This window comes from Tiliqua scincoides, chromosome 13 (assembly GCF_035046505.1).
Source record: "Tiliqua scincoides isolate rTilSci1 chromosome 13, rTilSci1.hap2, whole genome shotgun sequence".
In the NCBI taxonomy this organism is placed as follows: Eukaryota; Metazoa; Chordata; class Lepidosauria; order Squamata; family Scincidae; genus Tiliqua; species Tiliqua scincoides.
The window spans coordinates 15,819,772-15,836,986 of NC_089833.1; positions in this window are offsets into that span (position 1 = coordinate 15,819,772).

Genomic DNA, 17,215 nt, shown 5'->3' on the forward strand with positions numbered 1-17,215 from the left:
TGAGAATCATATGTACACTTGTGCATGAGTTTCTCGGGCAGGGGACACTGATGTGCATGCACAGGACATGTGGCTACATCCAGAAACATCATGCTCTCACTTAAGCAGACGGCACAAGTACTGTGGTTTGCACAGAAAAGAACCCTTTTATTTTAGACTGATGCCTTCTTTCAGACTGTGCTCTGGGGAACTTTGAATGCCTTCAGAAGATTATCGAGTGTCTCTTGATTAAAATGGTAAACAAGATTCCCTCTGAGACCATTTGCACCCCACTAGCAATCTCGCCTGCGTTCCTTCTGGGTGCTACTTTCAGTGCACACAGAGAAGGCTAATGCCAGGTCGAGCTTTAAGACCTGAGTGCAAACTCCGGAATGCATCCCAGAATCCTCTGCACGCATGGGTTTAACTGTGACACATGTGCAAGGATTTCTTGGAAGGCCGAGTGGTGGATTCTGAGGGTTAAACATTTGGAAAAGACTGCTTTTGGGTGTGATATGGTATATGAGATGAGCCCAGGCTTCCCATATAAGCGTGGCCAAGTTGCTGGTCTCCCGTACAGGGTCGTAGTGAGGGTCAAGTGGGATCATCCCACGTGTGGCTCCCTGGAGGATGGGAGGAGGCAAGGGGGCATGCTTACTCACACGTAGGACAGGTGGGGTGTGAAAGGCACACATGCACAAAACATCAAAAGTGCAACGTGGGCAGGCCTAGTTGGCACAACAGGTCTTGCCCACTCGGGTTCCTTGTAGAGCCGCATGCATACTCACGGCTTGCGCTTGTGCATCTGCGCATGGAAGGCCCTTGGCGGAGGAGAGAGCCCCAGCCCCACCCTTCCTGCCTGCCTCTGGTCGCAGCGCACCAGGGCCAGTTCCTCTTGTGTCACAGGGTCAGGGTGGATCCTGCTCCGGTTCTCAAGGAGCCTCGTTCCACGCGCTCGGCTCTCTCGCAAATCCACCATAAAAGGAAAAAGAGCAGGCAGGTAGCATAGCCAAACTTAGTCATTCCGAGGGGACCAGGCCTCCAGCTCAGTCAGCAGCAATTTCCTCCCAGAACTTCCTCTTTTGAAAGGCAGGGGAGGAGGGGAGGGGAGGCGTGGTGGCCCTCCCCTCCTGCCTTGGAATGTCTCCTCCTGGCTGCACAAGGAGGCCAGATGAGTGGCTCAAACTCTGCTTGCAGGAAAACAGACTTCGCACAGTTTTGCTGTGAAGGCTATCAGCAAGGCTATCGGCTGGGCACACAGCATGGTCTCTTTCGAAGACTCATTGAGGACAAGGCCAGGATGCAACCTCTGAAGCACAGCACTGGATGAGAATGAAATCACTCGCTTGGCAGAGGTGGTTGTCCCAGGGGTTCATCCTCCTCCTCCATGGATCAGGAAAAGAATAGGGGGGGGTAGAGTGGGAGTGGAAAGTAGAGTGGTGGGCTAGAGCGTCAGAGACAACTGGAGAGGAGCTCATCAGAGACTGATGTGTACTGCCTCTTTAAGACAAGGCCCCCAAGGCCTCAGACTGAGAAAGGCCTTGTGAGAGAGCAGGGGGAAACAGTTTTGGTTTTCTAGCAGAAGACCATATGTGAGCAGTTGGGTCCGTATTATCTCCGTTGACTTGCCCTCTCGTCCCAGGTGGAGGGAAAGCCAGTTGGGTTCTAACAAATAAATACATTGGAGTTGTTTATTTTCATCCAGCGAAATTGATGCGCTGGGCTTTTCTAGTGAGTGCTCCGAGAACCCCTCCCCCATGGATACCCATTTCTGCAGATAATGAAATCCATGGGGAGGGCCTCGGGACCTCCCAGATACGGCCAGAAGTATCTTCGGGTCACATGTTGCTCAAGGGCGACAGGAAGCCCTGGGAACGAAGTTGCCCAGCCCTTTGCCCAAGGCCACATGGCACAGAGGCCGTGTGGGTGTGCAGGTTGGCTGGCCTGGCAGCTCCCCGTCGGGACTCTTATCTCCTTATTTGGATCCTGGAACAGCTGTGCCTTGGCAAGTCTCCGCCTTAAAGGCCCCCCCCCCCCGATGGTTTTCTCAAGGCCAGTGGCAAACAAGGCAAACAGTGCCACCCTCGCCCTTATCCTGAGAACCGGAGTCTCCTTCAGTGGGATCCACTGGAAATGTCTGATAAGTCGTGTGAGTCACTGATCCTGCCTTGGAGTGCTGGTGCAGGCGATGATGCAACCGAGCTGCGAGTCAGGAATCACCCCATCCCGCCACCTTCCCAAGGGAATTCCACATCGCGCCTGTCACCCAGGAAGGCTGACAGGTGGGGTGTTGCCATTCGCAGAGGGCGGCTTGAGATCAATCTCCTTCCAAGGCCTTGGACTGATTCTTGCTAGAAGTCTCGTAAGGCACCCCAACTGCTTTCACATAAGCTCCTCCACCAAAGCTTGTGCCCAAATGAATTGGCTTGCCTTTAAAGGAACCACCTTGGTTTTGTTGGCCAAAACAAACAAGCACAGCTATGCCTCTGGATGTCCATCACTAGCTCAGGCCCTGCTGCAGAGCTCTGGGAGCTGAGCACCTTCAGGGTTGTGGCTCATCAGCTGTGAAACCAGAGCAGCTCCAACCAGGGAGCCCCTTTCCACCTAGCCCAGGACTTCTGGATCATAGCAGTGGGAGCGAGGCTCCTTTAGATGGGATTCTCGTGGCCCTTTGGACCCACGGAGGCTTGCGCAATCCTGCATCACCTTCAAATAACAGCCAATTCATTTACTTGTGGGCAGAGGGAGGTGGGCACCAAGTCAAAAATGGGCAAGCAGTGATCATAGGAGAATTAGAAACTCAAAGGCTGGCCAGGAATGGGTCCTCTTGACCTGCTTGCTGAAGGCCAGCAGGGAAGGAGCCAGGCAGGCATCCCTAGGGAGAAAATTATATAACTTTGGGACCACCATGCAGAAGGTCCGGTGCTGTGTTGCAGTCCGCTTTGCTTCAGGTGATAGAGCAGAGCCTTTGAAGACAGTATTGACATCTGGGTAGGGTCATATGGAAGCAGAAGGGGTATTAGTTATCCTGGACCATTTCAGAGCAGTGATTTCCAACCAATTTCATCTCAGGGCACAGCGACAAGGTGCTAAAATTGCCCAGGCACACCATTGGTTTTTTTTTTACCATTGTCAAGGCACACCACACTGCCAGTGAGGGGCTCACAACCCTCCCCCAAGCTCCCCCAGTGGACCATCCGTGTCCCGCAGCGGCAGCACACCAGTTGAAAATGGTTGCCCCGTTCTGAGTGAGGAGGAGGCCTTGAGGCCTCGCTGGGGACTGATCCCCAAACCACGGTGGCAGATGGAGGGATACCCCAAGCCATCTGCCAAGCCTGTTTCCTGGGCCCGAGCCTGTTTCTGATTACCGCTTGGCAACTAACCAGCACATGAACCGTGGCTTTGAATAATTCAACCAAGAAGTGGGGGGGGGGGGGCATTCCAAAACTGGGATTTTTTTTTTGTTTTTTCCACTAAAAGGATATGTCCCTTTAAAGTCCAATCTCCTCTTCTTCTTTTAGGTGGGACTCCAGTTGCCTCCAGCCAATCCATCCACCGACCAAGGGAGAGAAGGACAAACAACTGGACAGAACTTTTTAAAATTTTTACTGTAAAGTAGCAACTGCTCAGAGGCCCAGTGCAGATGAGGACTGCGGCATCAAGAACGGGATTCTGCACAATCCCAGTAAGGGGATTCCAACAGGCTCCCACCGAAACGTCTCGTTTCACTTTGAGGATGAGGACTAGCGGCTTGATTGAGGCGATGCTTGCTTGAACTTGGGAAGTTCCCTGTTCTAGGAGAGATCTCCCCACCCTGAGCTCTGAGGCAGTTCCATGGGTGTTTCAGGCTGAGGTGGGGAGATCTCTCCAGGGCTGACAAATTGTAACAGACCGGAAGGCCCCGAGGGAACCAGAACGTGAGGCTGTGTGGCGTAGTGGGTAGAGAGAGTTGAAATTTGGCCTGGGGAAACATTCCACTCAGGCAGAAAAGCCATGAGGTAGCCATAAGGAGCATGACCTAGTTCCCAGGCTCCCCAAGAGGACAAAATGGGTTCATTTTATCTCCATGAAGGGGGCGGTTGGTATCCTGGAGCAGCTGCTGAGGGCCCTCCCCAGAAGCCACCTCTGGCTACAGGATGCTGTAGTGGTTCAGGAGTTGGACTCAGACCTGGAAGACCCAGGTTCAAACCTCCTCTTCCTGAGTCACGGTCTCTAAGCTTCACCTACCTCACTGGGTTGTTGTGACCACAAGAGGAGGGGTGCAACTATGTACACCACCCTGAGCTCCATAGAGGAAGGGGGTGGGGTGTAAAAATGTGGAAAATACATAAATAAATCTCTCATGGCTCACCCAGGGAGGAGAGGGCGCACGAAGGGCAGTTTGCCAAGGACCCCCTAAAACCCGGAAGCAGCCCTGTTGTGGGCTGCCCCTCACTGGAGGTTTCCAAGCAAAGGCTGGAGGGCCACTTGTTAGGGATGCTTTAGCAGTGGCCTGCCCTGAGCAGGGGGTTGGACTAGATGACCTCCAAGACCCCTGCCAACTCTACCATTTCTGCGATTCTACAACCACTGTCTTTGTTGGCACTTTTGGGTGTCAGAGTGAAGTGCTCCCCCACCCTCCCTGCCAACAGGCACGCAAGGCGCAGCCTTCCACCGTTAAATGGATGACAGTGTGCGGCGCCCCACCAGCTTCCGTACAGCATAACGGCCAGCAACGGCACTGTCATTTATTTTTCATTGCCTTAATGCCAACGTTTCCCGGATCAAAACTGGGGCAGCCTCGTCACTCCCCAATTGCAGCAGCGAGGAGGGCTGCCCAAGCCCTGCCCTTGATACTCCTCATTACCCAAGGCTCTTGTGTGCAAACACTGAATCACAGCTAGGCAGTAGGGCACCTGGCTAAACTTCAAATGCTTCCGGTTTCAAGCCCTGGCATCTCCAGGCGGGGCTGTAACCCCTCTGGGGATCAATCGCACTGCAAAACAGAAGGCTCCTGTTTCCATCTCTGGGGAGGGCTGGGGGAGATCCCCTGTGAGTCGCTGCCAATCAGTACAGACAGTCCTGAGTGAGGTGGTCTGACTCAGTCGGGCACATTCATTTATACTTGTTAGAGGATGTCGCTTTGGGAGAAGCCACAGTTTAGGGGCAGAGAACATTCCTTGGCACATAGAAGGGCCCAGCTTCAACCTCTGGCCTTTCCAAGTGGGGCTGGGAAAGACCCACATCTGAACCCTCAGTGAGACGCTGCCAGTCAGTGCCCGGCAATACGGAACCTGTAGTGGGATGCTGCCAGTCAGTGCCCGGTAATGCTGAGCAACTAAGAGTGAGGATCTAACTCTGGGAAGTCACATTTCTCAAGGGTGCTTTCTGAGCCTTGTCTGGGATTTACCCTGGCAACGGTGTACCAAGGTGATTTGGCACCCGGGCTCCATAAATTTTTGGCATCCCCCCCATGACAAAATTACTTTCAGTGATAGTCAGGATATGAAATGAATAATAATAGTGGCCAGAGAAGAAGCACAGGCGGTGAACATTTTCTTTCATTGAACTTTGTATTTATATACTCTCACGTGCAAGTTTGTATATTTATATGTAACTTTGTATATATGCTCATACCAATCAACAGCTGAAAAATGTAAAAAGAATTAAGAAATTTTACAGCCAGGTTCACCACCTTGGGATGGCTTCTATGGCCTCCCCCTGCATCCTGGCACCTACCCCCCCGACCACCCTCTTGGTACGCCACTGGACCCTGGAAACGTCTTGGCAAGGCTTCTCCCTCGCCACTGAGAAGAACAGCCATGTCCGTCCTGGAAGTTCCGGTTCTGCACGGCTCTAACTTTTGCCCCGTCTATCCACGTCTGCGACCTTAAGCCGTTCACAAAAACGGAAAGGTACAGATGTGAACAATGAATAAACAACTTGTTTTGGGGGTTGCTTTTAAAGGGCAAAGCTGTTTCCCTGCAGTCCCAACTTTCTCTGCTCGCCACCCTCTTTGATGCCCGGTTTCTGGCCCGTCACGAGGGCTCCAACCATCACACTTTTGCACCGAGAGAGGAGCTTAAACAACACACAAGAAACAATAAAATAAAAGCCCCAAGAAGTCACAGGCCTGCGTCGGTAGAGTTGTGCCGGCTGATTAAAGAAGGTCAGGGCATTGCTGTCACCCGGCCAGCCTGCCTTCGACGCAGCTGTAAAAATACGGCACATGCAACCTGTGGCTGCGCACAAGGCAAAATCCCCCCCCCCTGATCTCCCAGCTCCCTCATGACACATAGCAACAGGAATGAGTCAGAAGAGAGAACCCAGGCTGCTCGGTTGCCAAGGCCTGGAGGGTGGGGTGGCAGTGGGGGAGGAAGGAAACCACAGAGGCAGAGAAGCAAAACAGCGGGTCCGGTTTGGGTGCCTTGGCAACACCGGGAGGGAGATGCTCACCACGCCCTGTCACCCACAGAACTAAACAGTGCTCCCTGTTGCACGTGATGTGCACCTGTGGATTCTCGCTGGCCAACCTGGCAGCACCGGAATGCTCCAGCCTGGTTTTGGGATGGGAGTGCAGCCGCTGTCAGGGCCGGGGAAGAAGCAGCAGGCAGCTCATCCTGGCACCTCTGTCTTTATTTAGGGTCAGTGTCAAAGCCTCTCTCACTTCCCGCTCCAGAGGGGCTACTTCCTGTCCCCTCAAGTGGCGTAGCATGCTAGTGGCGCAGGCTGTGGGCTGGGCTGAGCTGCCACAAAGCCACATGGAGCGGGCGCGTCAGGAGGACAAAGAGGGGCGCCATTTCAGCCTCCATTCTGTGTGCCACCGACAAGAGCCGTCAGCTCCTTCCCCCTGCGCTGGGTTCCAGAAGGAAAAGATTGGGACGGAACGGGGCAGAACAGGAAGGGTGGAGGAGAAGAGTGCTGTGGGCTGGAGCACCTCCCTGCTCTTGTCTCTTGGTGGAAGATGGAGGGACGAGCGCAGAAGATGGTCACAGCAGGATCGAAAGGCCGAGGACCTCCCTCTCGACCTCTTTCAGGGACTGGGGGGGGGTCAACTCAAATTTCCACATTTCATCAGGCAGAGTTTTGTTCCAGAATCCACACGCCGGACCCTCCCCCACTTTTGCACGGACCCCTTGAGCTGAAAGAACAAGCAGAACAGGATGTTTTCCGGAGGGCTGGATGTGTTCCCGGCCTCCGCCTGCCAAGGACAGCCCCAGCAGGCCTTCCCCAGAGTGACTCTCTGCTGCCCCCTGTCCTCCGGCAGATGCAGCCTCGGCTGTCAGACGCCTCTGAGTGTGCCAGGACCCCACTGTCCCTCTATCTCTCTGGGGAGTCGAGTGGAAGAGTCGAGGCGCTTCATCGGGACAGGTGACCGAGCCGCCGAGTGACTGCATGGCTGTGGATCCAGCACGCTCCACGGTCCCCAGACGCTCAGGGGGTTGTTGTGGAAATAAGCGCCTGGAATCTTGCAGAGTCCGAATTCTGTTCTGGCAAAACGCTTGGCCACGGAGAGATCCCAGTGGCTCCAGGCCAAGTATTCAGGTGCTTGTTCCCCAGCAGCACATAACGGGCAGCCCTCCTTGGCCCTCTGGCACCTCCTGGGTGTTCCCCTCCAGGGAGGAGAGGCACATGTGTAGGAGAGCTCACTGCCCATTCTCAACTCCCCAGCTCTTCTCTTTATCCATTCGTTCTCCTCCCTGTTCTCCATTTCTGTCCCCTTCCCTTCTTCCTTTCGGCCTGCCATTTTTCTAGCAACGTTAGCAAGTAAATTCCACCTTCTGCCCCACCTTTCCGAAGCCCTTGTGGCTGTTGCACTCTATTCTCGAAGAACAGATTTGCTCTTCGGATGGTGGGGTGAGCTGCTGCAACTCCTGGGCATGCACAAAGTCTCCAAGAGGCCACCAGCTCCTGAAGACCAGCTGCAGCCTGTCCAATGATGCTCTTTCCAGGGAGACTCACAGGCTCCAGTATCTCCCAACCGGACCCTCCACACAGTCCCAGGACTCCAGAAACAGGGCAACAAAATCCCTGCTTGGTGTCCTGAGGCCTCCATTCCTGCAGTCCTGTTCCAAAGGCGAGCACATATGCTTGCCTTACATCAGGATTCAGCGGAGATCCAGGAGGGGGTGAAGCCCCAGCTACTCAAAAAGGCCTTTGGTCGCTTCTAGCTCTGTGTAAGTAGCTCTGCACTGAGCCCTCTCAGCCCTGAGACTGCAACCCTGAGCTCAGGTCCTACGTGACCTCCTCCACCTCCAAGTATTGAGGAAATGGACAAATGGCAGTCCGCCTCCTAGGATCAGAGCAGCTCGACCAATGGCAGCCAGGGACCCTTCCATGACACGAGGGAAGCTCAGCCAATCACTGCCAGAGGCCTTGCCATTGCCACTGGACCCTCCGACCATTGCAGTAAGGATGATTCTGTCTCTGCCAAAAAATGCCAGGATGCATTTCCTGGGAATGAGACTGGGACAAGTGACTCATTATGCGTTGTCTTGGAAGCCGCCGTGCAGGCCGCCTTTGCCAGGATTCTGAGTCAACACCAGTCATGCTGTCTCAAGCCCCACCAGTCGTGACACAGCTCGCGGGCTCTATCCAGAAAAAGAAGGAACACGGTCGGTGTTGGTGATCAGACAGCAATCTGAACCGTTCCAGGAAGATCTAAATACCTCTTTGTGTTGGAAAGCATGTTCCATTGACTCAGGATAACTCCCCCTAAAAGTAAGACTCAAACCACTGGAAGGGAATAACTGCACCAAACAGATGCAAGTGGCCTCATTAAATATTGGGCCGCAGAAATCCTCACTCCAATAAATTAAACCTAAGTCCAATGTCTGAACTAGGTTGGATAGCAGGAACAAATCCTTTGATGCCCAGGGCAGTTCGGCAGCAGATCAGATTGCCAAGGGATGCGGTGGATTCTCCCTCAATGGAGAGGGATGCTCGACAGGCAGCCGTTAGAGATGTGCTAGGAGAATTTTCTGCCACAGGCAGGGGGTGGACTAGATGACCTTTGTGGCCCCTTCCAACTCTATGATTCTATGAAAAAAAAAAAAGATGCAGCCAGCAAGTGCGGTGGGACAGGAAGCCCGGCTGGAACCAAGTGCCATTTGGCTCCTCCCCTCCCTAAAGTGTCTCCACCCACAGCCATTCCAACAGGTTGCCTGCGGGCAGGGAAAGGTGAAACTGCAAGACCCCCTCCCTAGGCTTGGTTGGGGACTTTCACTGTAGCAAATGCTTCAATTACAGGGGAAAGATGGGGGAGGGAGGCTTAATTCACAAAAACTAAGGGCTCCTTCTGGCCCACTGGTATTCAGGCTGAAGCACAGCTCCCCTCTGCTGCTTGGGGCTAGTTTTTTTTATCCCCACTGCATCCACCAGTTGTTCCGCAGGCTGCACCTAGATGGCAGCATTGAGGCACGAATGCAAGCTGCACAGCCCAACCGTTGCCCTGCCAGTTCTCCCATTCGCACAGGAGTGGCAGGTCTTGGAAGGAAAAATTCTGACACTTAGGTGGACTCGGAGGGGTGGAGCCTCCTGACTCCAGGGGCGGAGCCCAGATCAGATCTGGGGGTGAAGTCAAATGCACCTTCCACTTTGCTTCTGGCAGCTGTCTCCAAAAGTCACCGGGCTAGGCAGGGGGAGGGTGTTTCTGCCCAGTTGGCAAGGAGTGCAAGACAGTCCTCCTAGCCATAGCCGTGATGGTCAAGGGAGACTATCACCCACCCACTGTAGTCTTCCCAGACACCGTGGTGGGGGGAGCATCTGGGGCAACTGCGTCCTGGTCAAATGCAACCAGGTATTGGACATGGTTCTTTTTTGCGTCCTGGACATAATGTGTCCAGATATATGTACCAGGGCATCAAACATAAGGCCCATGGGCCGGGTGTGGCCCCCAGAAGCAATTTCTCTGGCCCCCGTTACAACTGGGCTCTCCCAGCATGATAATTGGACTCTCTCGTATCTTGAAATTATGAGCAAGATTTGCACATTTTCTCTTCTGTCCTTTGCAGCTAATGAGTTTCTAAGTCGGAACAAAGTGCTCCTTTCTGGCCGTCATCTGCTTAATGATGTCACTACCTGCTTTATTAATGATGTCACTTCCATCCCTCAGCAGGCGCCCTGAATGCTCACGTCGGCCCTCGGTAGGAAACGGGTTTAACACCCCTGCCCTAGGCAGACATCATTGTCTAACAGCCGATAGGTGTCTGAAATTCCCATTCTCCCCAGAGGTGAAAAAAATGATCTTTGCAGTGTTAAGAAAATGTCACTTCCCTTCAGTGGAAAAGAGTCCTGGAGGGAGAACATCTGGATTTGCTGGGCCTTTTTTGAATGATCCTCTTGTGCTCAGGAATGGGGCAGATGTTGCTCAGCTGTCTGGAGGAATCCAGCAGTGCATTAGGGACACATTCAAGGCATCGTTCCCCCAGCCCCTTAGGATTCCAGGCTGCTGCTGGTGTGCACTGGATTTGTCCCAACATAGAGCCTCACGGCCCAGTCTTGTCTGGAAGAAGGCAGAATCACAGCCTGGAATGCAGAGGCTTGTCTCCTCTCAAGCTGTTGATGGCACCCCCCCATAATGTATAGCAAATGCCTGGGCTCCCCCCTCCCCCTCCCCAGTGCAGCAAATGCAGCCACAATGTTGAGGGGCCTCTCAAGCCGGTTTTGGGTTTCACCACCATTCCTCCCCCTCTCTCCACTTCCTCCAGCTCAGGCAGCCCCAGCTGCTTTTGAAACAGCACCATTATCTTTCAGAGAAAGGAAGCCTCTCCTCTCCTCTCTCCCCCCCCCAGCAAAGCCGGTGGACTCTGCAATAGCCAGGTGCCCAGAGGCGCTGCCAATTTCACCTCCCCAGAACCAAGAGCACAGGTCCGGCCCAAGACCTCCTGCCACCCTTGGCAATTGCAGCACATGGTTCAAGCAATGCTGGTACTAGGACGTGGGGCACCCTAGGATGAAGCCCCATCTGCTTCTGTGGTGTGTTGGGAAGAGAGGTACAGAGTGGGAGCAGAAGTGTGGAGGAGAGGAGGGCGAGAGCGGTGGGCTAGAGTGTCAGTCACTCTAGCCCATTATTCTCTTGTCATAAGAACATAAGAACAGCCCCACTGGATCAGGCCATAGGCCCATCTAGTCCAGCTTCCTGTATCTCACAGCAGCCCACCAAATGCCCCAGGGAGCACACCAGATAACAAGAGACCTCAACCTGGTGCCCTCCCTTGCATTGGCATTCTGACATTCTTTCCTAAGGGCAGAGGATGGCAAAGGACGGCCATGAGGACTAGAAACTTTTGACATAAAAGAGCCTTGCTGGATCAGGCCATAGGCCCATCTAGTCCAGCTTCCTTTATCTCACAGCGGCCCACCAAATGCCCCAGGGAGCACACCAGATAACAAGAGAACTGCATCCTGGTGCCCTCCCTTGCATCTGGCATTCTGACATAGCCCATTTCTAAAATCAGGAGGTTGCGCATACACATCATTGTCCTCCACACTTCTTCTTTCTGCTTTATCAGGACAAACAAAACTTAAGCAAGCTTTTGTGCTCTCCGGAATTCCTTGTAAGCAGAGCGAAAGGGGGGGAGGAGTAGGATGTCATGTCATAATCCTCCAAAAGTCTGCAATCTGTAGCAGTCCTAAAATGTGGAGTATGGGAGGAATTAAGCAGATTCACTGTGGATTAGCCTCACGAAGTGCAAGACCAGATCTCAGTTCACACCCAGGGAATAGTCTCACCTTCTTCCTGGTAGATCCTGGGTGCAAACTGAGATCCTGTCTAGCACCTCCTGGGGCTAATCCACACTGGGTCTGCTGCATTCGGAGACTGTTACAGACTGCAGATTTGGGGGAGTTCCCATCATGCCCTGTTCCAACCAGTGGCATAGCTAGAGGGGGAGCAAAGCAGTTTCGCAGGAAGCATCATCGCAGCGTGTAAGAGGCTCCTCCTCTTCGGAGCCATTCTGGGTTGGGGGAGCAAAACAGAGGTGAATGCTTTGCTTTGCATCCACCCTGTCCAAAGTTTTTGTAGAGCTAGTAGAGATTTTGAGTCTCTGTGGTTGATCCTAAGGCTTGACTAGGCTGGGGCATTTTTAGGTGTGATGGCATTTTTTATTTCCCAAAACCACCCTACCCACACCGTCCGGGTCCTTATAATGTTTTTCACCAAGCCTGCGGCATCACCACGATACACTCCTGCCCCTCTCACTCCTTGGACAGGTCCTGGGACATTTCACAGGACCTTTGAAAACCTCTTTATTTTGTTCTGGAAACAACACCAATCCATTCACGGGCTTACGAGCAAAAGCCGAGGAAACTTCAACAGCCAGAAATTCCTCCCTGGATATGAAGTCACGTCAGGACATCACCACATTCATGTTCACCTATAAAAGCTCTTTGTTTTAGCCTGCCCTGCATCGGAGGCTGGCTTTCCTTGCAGAAAAGTGGCCTGCAAGATTTGTGCCCTCCTTTCATGGAAAAGACCAGGGTCCGCTGCAAATGGCTTTTCGACTTAGCCACAGACGAAAGGAAGGCTAAACCACAGCGCAATGCAGTAATCTTGGACTGATGAAAGAACTTCTAAATGTAATTTGCCTCCCAGCTCCAGTCAGCAAGCTGTGTGTGTGTGTGTGTGTGTGTGTGTGTGTGTGTGTGTGTGTGTGTGTGTGTGTGTGTGTGTGTACCCTGTGCCTTCCTCCTCCCACTTCTCCACTCTTCCTCTGTCGCCCCCTTTCTGCCAACTTTAGATGGGGAGCCTGTCTCGTAAACCGAGATGGGTCCTGATGGAGTGCCCTTTTAAAAAGTGGGTGCAGGTGCTAAAGAATTTGGCGACCTGTTACATTTCGTTTGGTGAAAAACCATGAGACGGTGCCCCAGGGACCATGCCCGCCTAGCCAACCCATACGTCTGCCCCTGTGAGTCAAAGGAACTTTGGAAGCATCAGAAGGAGGCCTAGAAGAAACGGAGCACCATTGTGGAGCATGACCTTCTCAGGTTAGCAGCCCCCTAAAGGAGCCGGTGGTAGAAAAAGGGGTCTGTTGGGCCGGCAGGGAGCAGGGCAAGCATATTCTGTGGCTGGTTTTAAAACTGACTAATAGCCTCTTTTCACCAGAGATGACAAAGGACCCTCCAGCTGGAGCCAGAGATAAGGGGGGGGGGCTGACTGCAGAGAACCGCATTGCAAGAAAGCAAGGAGGGGTGGCAATCGTGATCCTTTCAGCCAAGTCTGGACAAGGGTGTTTTCATCCATCATGGAAACTGGCCTCCAACCAGGCTAGACGTTTCATGATATGTGGTGTCTGCAAAATATGGGATAAGGAGGCGGCTTCATCATGGGCAGGGAGGTGTATTTACTCTGGGTACTCGTACGGCAGATGGGTGTGCAGGTTTTTTTTGGGGGGGGGAAGCTGGCGCTTTTGGGGTGTTCTGGAACAGCTCAGCCTAGGAGGGCCCATTCACTGTTGACATGGCCAGTCCAAGACCTCCTAGTACCTGGGGCAGCGCGGATGGTAGATGGAGCCGTCTACACGTTAAGGACCTCTACGTTAAGGAGCGGTTTATCACTGAAGCATATTGGGGAGGGTCAATGTCTTCAAAACCTGTTTGTGGGCTTCCTGAATTGGATGCTGGATTAATTGGATCATGGGTCCCATTCAGTAGGGCTCATCTTATGTGCCTTCCGTTGTGTACCATCATATAGGCACAAGATCTGCACCAACCCCAGGCAACGTCCCCTGTCTTGGAGGCTTTGCTAAAAGACAGCAAAGATGGCGCCTTTGGGTCTCTGTTGGAGGCCCATTTTTTACAGCTCTGGACCTTGGAGATTGGACTGAAAGACTCTGGTTCTTCCTTGGCGCTTGGGCTGAATGACTATGATTCTTCCTTGGCACATGGCCCAATCAGGTTGGAAGACCCTACGGATCCCAAGGCAGCAATGCTAGCGGGGGGGGGGGCGGCTCAGGGACTTGACAACAGTCAGATTCTACCCATCTCCAATGCCAGACCTGTGCTGGGCCCTTCCCAGAAGTGACGAGAGACTGACCCAGCCACCAGAAGATGCTCTTGACAATCACATTCAAAACCCCCAAACTTCCAAGCGTGTAACTGATGGTGGGACTCCCTGACCACCACCAGATCTTTCAGAGGCCCTCAGTACCTGACCGTCCCCGTTCATTTTCGCCACTGTCCTTCAGATGGCTGAAGATGCCGCTCTGTTTATTTAGCTCACAATGCTGCCGCCGAGAGCCACGGATGAATGGTGCTTTGTTTGGAGAGGCGTTCAGTTCTGTGTTCCCTGTCCCTTGCTTTTTCAGCAAAACAGAGAACAAACAAGCATTTTTTCCGGCACCGACCCTCTGCAGAGGGAGCCGGGATCTCTCTCTCTCTCTCTCTCTCTCTCTCTCTCTCTCTCTCTCTCTCCAGAAGGACATGCTGCAGTGGTGGACAAGGTTAGCTGCCCCAGTTTTGAGTTCAGCCCCTGCCTGGGTGGGCCCACAAGTGGGATACGTATTCTTTGTAGACGTATTCCTGACAGCCCGTGTCGTGTAGCCATTAACAGGCTGAGCTGTGTATCAGGACACACACACCCCCAGTTTGAATCTGGCCTTCTCTTGGCAGAGAAACCAGGCAAGAGGGTCCGTTGTGCTTGCTTAAGGTTAAAGAGCACCAACCTGACCCCTTGGTGGCCACCTTGGACAGCACAGCAGCAGCCAGGGAGTTTGCTATATCACTCAACACAAATATGGCAACTTCCCTCCTGGGATCACCTGAATGCACATCCCTCCGAAAGGAGAAAAGGAGGATGGGAGAGAAGCATGGCCTTGCCACATGGTCAGCAAATGGATAGGAATGGGATCCAGTGTGGCTCTAGGACCTGGTTTGATGAATAAGGTCACCCTTATTCCATTTTCACAGAGGAATAGCAGTTCTCTGGAGGGGCAAAATTAGGGATTTCCAAGAGGTAGAGGTGTTTGTTTCCAGTGAGTAAGATCGAATTGCAGCCCAAGTCTTACTGGACACAGGGGGCTTACTTCTGACTCTGAATAAAATAAAGCACTGGTTTGCAAACACCTCTAAGGTGTCAGCACCTTACTAAAAACTATAAGTCCCAGGATTCTGTGGGTCAGCCCCAATGTCAAAATGGCATGAAACTGACATTCTTTTCTGAATCCTCAGGGCATCCTCTAGAATTCAAGACAGCCCACACACCATGCTGCCTCTGTGTGTGTGTGTGTGTGTGTGTGTGTGCGCGCGCGCGCGTGTGTGTGTGTTAGGGTTTGCCAATTTTTTTTACTGCCCCCTTGCTCCTTTGCCCCTAAATTTAGCAGCCTGATTTACAGGCATGGGTAGTCATGTGGCAGAAAGCCTCCCATCTCGATTTCTGCAGCTTCAGCTGCCGATCACAGCCTAAGAACAGGCCAGTCGGCTTTTTTTCCGGTCAGCTGGCAACCCTAGCAAGGGATGTCTTGTAACCTTGTCAAGTGAGATCAAGAGACTGCCTAAAATTCATCTTGCAAAGCTTCTCCCCCCCTTCCCATCACCGCCCCACGCTCATATTCATAGGGCATCCTTTGTCTGAGTTTTGTGTATACCTCAACGCACACACAACTCACAAAGCTTTTGGCAATACAATCTTCATTAGACCAGGCTGGCTGCCAGATTGTCAAAGGAATACATTCAACGGGTTTGGGGGGGAAAGCATTTAAAATTTGACAGCAATATTTGGCAATGGGGGGAGATTACATCCTCACCAGCGTGAGTAGGAAGCGCTGCTCTGAAATGCCCCTCCCATCTTCTTCACCATATCCAAAACACCCCTCCCATTTACCCCACCATGTTGCCTTGACATTGTCTGAGACATTACTCAGCCTACAGGCAGCTGCCATTTCCCCCCCACTGTCCCCATCAGAATGACAGTATGTCACAAGGAACTGCAGAGGCACAGTGTAAACCCAAGAAAGATGGCACCCACTTCTGAAACAGTGGCATACTGCCCAACCCCCGAAACTTTACAAGAATTTCAATCCCTTCCCCCAGCCAAATTTATTTCCACATTTTTATACCACCCTTCCTCCAGGGAGCTCAGGGTGCTGTACATGGTTCCTCCCCCTCCTTTTGTCCTCACAACAACCCTGTGAGGTAGGCAAGGCTAAGAGAGAGTGACTGACCCAAAGTCACCCAAGAAGCTTCATGGCTGAGCAGGGATTTGAACCTGGGTCTTCCAGGTCGAAGTCCCACTCCAGAACCGTGCCCTTCAGCGCCTTCAATTTCACCCAAACTGCTGCTAAAATTTTCAGATCAAAGTCACCGCAGCATCATATAAGCAGAGGGAACGCAAGGTGGGGGGCTGCCCCATCCGTGATAGTCTGGGCACTTCCCTGAATATTCAGTTTCCATTAAAAAAAAGAAAGTTCCCAATTCTGTTACTTGTGGAAATAATAAGTTTCTCTCACCCACTGTGACTAAGCCTGAACTCCTATACCTACTGCTTCCCTTAGAGCAGGGGTGTCCAAAGTTTTTGGCAAGAGGGCCACATCATCTCTCTGACACTGTGTCAGGGGCCGGGGAAAGAAAGAATTAATTTACATTTAAAATTTGAATAAATCTACATCAGCTTACATAAATTAATATACTAGAGGGGGAATTTATTTGAATGAATGAAGGTCTTGCAATAGCTCAAGGCCTATAAAAGGCCTTGCACAAAGCAAGGCTGGCCTTTCCTTTGCTGCCTCTGCTGGATCACAGACATGAAACAGCAAGCAGTGGAGGAAGCCCTCATCCCACAGCTCACACAAAGAGGTCAAACAGTTGCCTTCACGCTGAGAGCAGTTGTGTCAGGCCAGTGCGGGCTGCAACAAATCTCTGGAGGGCCAGAAGCTCATTGGAGACTGGGGGTTCCCTGAGGGCCGCATTGAGAGGGCCGCATGTGGCCCCAGGGCTGGGGTTTGGGCACCCCTGCCTTAGAGCAAGGGTCCCCAAACCCCAACCCGGGGGCCAGCCTCTGTTCCCCTGAGAGCCTCTGGCCCAGTCGACCAAACACAACCAGAGTTGTGCTTGTGGGGTGGAGGAATGAGGGTCTATTTAAGCGTGTGTTTTATTTCTTGGGCTGTGCTTGTGCTTGGAGAAGTCCTGAACATTTGAGCCCATTCATTCATCTAAGTTCCATCTCTAATGTATTATTTAAATTTTATATTTAATTTTTTTCCCCCCAGCCCTCGACACTGTGCTCGATATTTGATTCGGCCCTTTGGCCAAAAATTTTAGA